This window comes from Pyrus communis, chromosome 1 (assembly GCF_963583255.1).
Source record: "Pyrus communis chromosome 1, drPyrComm1.1, whole genome shotgun sequence".
Classification (NCBI taxonomy): domain Eukaryota; kingdom Viridiplantae; phylum Streptophyta; class Magnoliopsida; order Rosales; family Rosaceae; genus Pyrus; species Pyrus communis.
Genome location: NC_084803.1, coordinates 5,309,681 through 5,316,037, shown reverse-complemented (window position 1 = coordinate 5,316,037; position 6,357 = coordinate 5,309,681). Strand labels below are relative to the sequence as shown.

General features: G+C 38.7%; 1 long non-coding RNA gene and 1 pseudogene across 1 annotated transcript; one reads left to right on the top strand and one right to left on the bottom strand.

The window, feature by feature from the left end:
* The first annotated feature begins 1 nt into the window (after position 1).
* On the top strand, positions 2 to 4,039 carry LOC137727059 (wall-associated receptor kinase 2-like; annotated as a pseudogene).
* Positions 4,040 to 5,441: 1,402 nt separating this feature from the next.
* Positions 5,442 to 6,357, bottom strand: LOC137717254 (uncharacterized). Its single transcript, XR_011065805.1, has 3 exons — positions 6,220 to 6,357; positions 5,866 to 5,935; positions 5,442 to 5,754 (listed from the first exon to the last, which is right to left on the bottom strand). It is a non-coding gene; the product is annotated as an uncharacterized lncRNA (long non-coding RNA).

The window sequence follows — 6,357 nt, the reverse complement described above, 5'->3', positions numbered from 1 at the left end:
CACCGACAACGTGTTTGTGGTGGTTGGTTGCGACACCTCCGCTGAAATTGTGGTTTTCCAAGGAAAAGAATATGGATACACAGGTGGGTGCATTACAAAATGTGACAGCATTAATTTTGTTGCCAATTATTCGTGCTCCGGTGTAGGGCTGTTGCCAAACATCGATTGCTAAAGATACGAGTTATTATGACGTAAGGGTGAATAGTTTTTAAGAATCACACGGATGTGTGGTACTTCAATCCCTGCAGCTATGCCTTTATTGTCGAAGAGAGCAAGTTCAACTTCTCTTCGAATATGCTCACCGATTTGATCAACGTGGAAGTGCTTCCGGTGGTTCTAGATTGGTCAATTGGGCATGAGACATGCAGCAAGGTTGTTAGAAACAAACAAGTGATGAATTACGCATGTCATGGGGACGAAACATGTATCGATGTCAAGAATGGTCCGGGTTATCGCTGCAAGTGCCCAGATGGTTACCGAGGGAATCCATACCTTGAGGGATGCCATGGTAATTTTCATAGCTTAAGCTTGTTTTTTGTGTATCTTTCAATCTTTGTAATGTCATTTGCTTTCAAAACTTTAGTACTACTACTAATTAATACAACTTGCTTCTGAAAATTATGGGTCATGTTATTTTTGCAGACATTAATGAATGTGAGGATGCAAACCTCAATAAGTGCGAACAGAAATGTACTAATACAGAAGGAGGCTATGCTTGTTCTTGCCGCAAGGGGTACCATAGCAAGGGTAAAGTAGACGGAGAAGGTTGCACCCCTAATCCAACATTACTTGTTCAGATTATCGTTGGTAAGTATGAACCTATATATTTGTTGACTGGTTTACTGCTTTTTCAACATTTATTCCGACTGTTCCTACTTCATTAGAAATGTGATTAGTGAATGGCATTGGTTGAAGAAAATGCAGTAGGGCAAGGGGCTTGATTTCAAACATATATAAGCAGTGCAACCATCATACTCCAAAAAGTTAACTTGGGCTCTTTTTTTTTTCCTACTTGCCTGACCTTAGGACTGACTGTTAAAGATAGTTTCTAAATGTGGTTCAAATAACAAACGTCCAATCTGCAATATACTGGTTACAAGAAAGACGATTACGGTTGATATCCGGCTATGGAACAAACGTCCGTTCTATATCAAACTACATTTCGTTGTTGCAGTCAACAAAACGTAGCAACACATTATGTTGAATATATTAATAAGTTAATGATGATGAGTTTGGTTTTTCTTAATAAAGAATGGACGCCTTGCACATAGACGTTATAATTCATACTTCATTTTGTTGGAAATTAATGTAGGAATCGGGGTTGGGCCTCATAGCGTTGCTAATGGGAAGCTCTTGGTTGTATTTGGGCTACAAAAGATGGAAGCTCATAAAGCTGAAGGAGAAGTTCTTCAGGCAAAATGGAGGACTAATGCTACAACAACAACTTTCAGAACGACAGGGGTCCACTCACGAAACTGCCAAAATCTTCACAGCAGAAGAACTTGAGAAGGCCACAAATAATTACAATGAGTCTAAAATCATTGGCAGAGGAGGTTTTGGTACAGTGTACAAAGGAATTTTAGTAGACGGCCGAGTAATTGCTATCAAGAAGTCCAAAATGGTGGATCAAAGCCAAATAGAGCAATTCATAAATGAGGTACTGGTGCTTTCACAGATCAACCATAGGAATGTGGTTAAGCTTTTAGGTTGTTGTTTCGAGACACAAGTTCCACTGCTAGTTTATGAGTATGTAACAAATGGAACACTCTTTGACTACATCCATAATACAACCAAGGAATCCAGACCAAACACCTCTTGGGAAATCCATCTAAAGATAGCTTCAGAAACAGCCGGAGTGCTGTCATACTTGCACTCTGCGGCTTCTGTTCCTATCATTCACAGAGATGTCAAGTCTACAAACATACTCTTAGATGAAAATCTCACAGCCAAAGTGTCTGATTTCGGAGCCTCGAGATTGGTTCCGTTAGGCCAAGTTCAGTTGTCCACAATGGTGCAAGGTGTTAGAGTATAGTGTTTTAACATTGTGACACTTGTCACAATCTTACTATAGTTAGTTAGTTAGCTGTTATATGTAACAGTAATATATAAGAACTCATGAGGTAATTACCTTGATCATCAAGAAATATAACAGATTGTTCTTCTCTCTCTAACTTCTCTCTAGTCTCTCTTTCTTTCTCCTCTGTTCTTGATTCAATATACAAGATTACAGTATATGTTAATCATCTGATATAGATTAACATGGTATCAAACCAAACCAAATATGTTGAGGATTTGTTGATTAAATCTGAGATGATTGAAGCCAAACCGTGTGATACCCCTTGTCTTCCTTACAATAGGTTACTGAAGGAGGATGGGGAACCTTATTCCAATCCTACGTTGTATCGAAGTCTTGTAGGAGCTCTTCAATACTTGACTTTCACACGGCCTGACATTGCTTTCTCTGTGCACCAAGTGTGTCAGTTCATGCAGAATCCAATGGTGTCCCATTTTACTGCGGTTAAACGCATATTACGTTATCTGAAGGGCACAATGCAGATTGGTATATCATATACTAAAGGAGATTTGCAGTTGAAGGCTTTTAGTGATGCTGATTGGGCAGGGGACCCTAATGACAGGCGATCTACTACTGGTTTGGTGGTCTTTTTGGGTGATAGTCCGATTTCCTGGTCCTCTAAGAAGCAGCAAACTGTGTCTCGATCCTCAACCGAAGCTGAGTACCGAGCTTTATCGTTTACATCTGCTGAGTTGGATTGGATCAAACAGTTGTTAGTTTTTCTGCACATTCCCTTACCTAGTGTGCCTGTCCTCTTTTGTGACAATCTGTCAGCCATTGCCTTGTCTTTCAACCCTGTCCAGCATCAAAAGACCAAGCACATCGAAGTCGACGTCCATTTTGTTTGCGAAAGGGTCTCACAGAAACAACTATCAGTGCAATTTGTGTCTTCTCAAGAGCAGTTTGCCGATATTCTTACCAAGGGCTTGAGTGGTCCTCTTTTCCGCACTCATTGCCGCAATCTCATGCTTGGTTCATCACCGCATGTTCTTGAGGGGGGATGTTAGAGTATAGTGTTTTAACATTGTGACACTTGTCACAATCTTACTATAGTTAGTTAGTTAGCTGTTATATGTAACAGTATATATAAGAACTCATGAGGTAATTACCTTGATCATCAAGAAATATAACAGATTGTTCTTCTCTCTCTAACTTCTCTCTAGTCTCTCTTTCTTTCTCCTCTGTTCTTGATTCAATATACAAGATTACAGTATATGTTAATCATCTAATATAGATTAACACAAGGAACTATGGGGTATTTAGACCCCGAATACTTGCAGACAAGCCAATTGACTGAGAAAAGCGATGTCTATAGTTTCGGGGTTGTCCTCGTAGAGCTATTGACAAGAAAGAAGGCGGTTTTCTTTGACAAACCGGGGGAACAGATAAATTTGGCTATGTATTTTCTTTCAGCATTGAAAGATGACCGCTTGCTGCAAGTTCTAGATGATTGGATTGTGACTGAGGCAAACATTGAGCAGCTTAAAGAAGTTTCTATACTTGCAAAGAGGTGTTTGAGAGTAAAAGGAGAAGAAAGACCAACGATGCAGGAAGTTGCAATGGAGCTAGAGGGACTGAGAAGGATGGTATTGCATCCGTGGGTGAATGATGAATCCATTTCAGAAGAGACTCAGCACTTGCTTGGTGGAATATCAATGGAAACTATTAGTTATGGAGAAGTTGGCGATTCAGGCTTAGGCTATGATACTATGAGGAACCACGTTGCATTACCAGTTAATGGTGGGAGATGATTGTGCCAGTGAACAAGTCCGTTTTATAATTTTATTGTGGGTGTTTGTGTGCTTTTTTTGCCTAATGTTCGATGGAGTGATATCTATCAGTTAATTTTAATTACCTTGTTTAGTTTGAAGTAAATGTAATTTTGTAGTGAAAGGGAAAAAGTTGTACTTAATGCTTGCACCCCATGGAGTGTTTTTTCACCCCTTCTCAAACTACGTTCATTGTTTTTTTTTATGCACACTTGACTTAAAAATGAATCATCAAAATCAAAATTTTATGTAACACCAGGGTTTTTCTTAAACAAGCATTAAGAATTAACTAATTCAAATTTAAGAAAATGATTCTAACGCACCCCTTTTAACTTCTCATATATTTTTTTAATAATTTTTAATAATTGGATTGAATAAAATAAAAGAACCATCAGGTCATGATTAAATAGTCGATACTTTTACATTTTGACTGGACAAAGGGGCCAAATAAGCAGGCCTTTGGTGACATATCCTGACCCTGAATGTCCATCTAAACATACAAATTGCGATGTGTTGGCCGACACCTGGAAGGTGACGAAGCCATAAAGTGTAATGATGTGGAAAATGTGAATAAATTAAAACAAAAAAATGACTAATTTAGAGTGCATGTAAGCATGATTGAACCCATATCATACAAATGATGTCAAAGCATAGATAAATTGTATTAAAAGAAAAGCAGACATTTATACCGAAAGGAGAAGTTTTCTACGTAACAGCTTTTACCAACAATCTTCGTCGTCATGAAATCTCTGCCACTAAAAATCCTGGATGAGCAAAAAACAAAGATGAGTGGACCTGAAAATAAAGTTTTGTAAAACCTTTTCGAAAAGTGTAACCCCTCGCTGTAAAACAAGTATATGATTTCCCAAAAATATTATGGTAATAGTATGCAATAGGTACCTGCAGCAGAAGTGAGTTAAATATGTAGGGTTCAACAAGATATCTCAACATTAAGTCTCAAACCATTATTATAAGAAATTAATGCTCATTAATTTATGTAGGCACACAAATCCACTGCAAAGATATTCAAACAATGGAACATGTTGGGTGTAGGTTTTACATTCTAGTCCTCCATCACGTGAATTGCGCTAGTAGCATCACATAGAGTCCAAAACATCACATCACACAAAAGGACAGGCTGACATCTAACTCTATATCCAAAGTGAATGAAAACGGTGCATGGTTTACATTTTAGTCCTCCATCACGTGAATTGCGCTAGTAGCATCACATACGAGTCAAAAACATCACATCATACAAAAGGACAGGCTGACATCTAACTCTGTATCCAAAGTGAATGAAAACGGTGCATGTGAACTACACATGAAGCTAGTCCTTGGCTAAGGATAATACAAATAACTAAGAGACAACGTGCAAATATGTAATCCTGAGCAAATAAAACGTAAGAATATCACAAGTTTATACTCACAAATAATATTAAAAACATAAAGTGTATGACAAGTCTATTTGTAAAACTAAATATGACATGTCACATCTTAGTAATGAAAGCAATTGTCGAGAAAATCCACATATACATATATATACCTAAAAATAAATAGACTCACTCACAAATACTTGCGAAGTCACATCCTTTCAAGCTGAGAAAGTCGGAGTCTCTGATAGTTATCGCACCTAAGTATAACATTGTGACGCATTAGTAAAACTCAATTTAAACGGTCAAATTTGAGAAAACAGAGTGCAAATTTGAAATCAGATTGTCGAAATACGCTAAGAGGGATTTCGAGCAAAGTTTGTAAAAAGTCAAACACAAAATATTCTAGAAAATATTCCCTGGAATATTTTCAGAGAATATTCCATATGCATTTTCGAACCGGGCCGGGGCGGATTCCGGGTTCGGATCTGGATTCGGGTCGCGGATCTGGACTTCCGTTTGCCGCTGCAACCGCCGAAAACTGGCGATGTGGCCGGAAAACTTCAAATGGTCATAACGGGCTCATTTTTCAACCAAATTCAAAGATTCAAAAGCCAAAATGAAGCTCAAGAGGTAAGGAGAAAAAATATACCTAATTGGGACACAAGTTGTGCCGGAACTAGTTGGAAATGGCCTGCAATTCCGCGATCCTTCGCCGGAAACTGGGGGAAAAAGTATAAACATGCATGCAGGGGTTAGAGCTCGAGATTGAGTTCAAGACTACTCCCAATCTATCACAGAGACATAGAGGGAGAGATTTGATGTGTTGGGAACACCCACCAACTTTGAACTCGACGGCATTTCGCCGGAGTTCATCGTCGGGTTTGAGTTCGAAGCACAGATGATGATAGAGAGTGAACCCTCAATTTAAACTTATAATTCAACATCACATAGGTTAAAATATCATCCATAAACCCAGAAATTTAGAGAACAAGGCATAGTTCACCTGGGTTCAAGCTTTGAGAGCTATGGAGCTCTCAACTTCAATGGTGCCGAGGTCCTCACTGCAGCGATCTCACATGCAAGACCACGATCCTTGCACCCCACAGACTTCGAATATGTAGAAAATAGGGCTTAGTTGTGA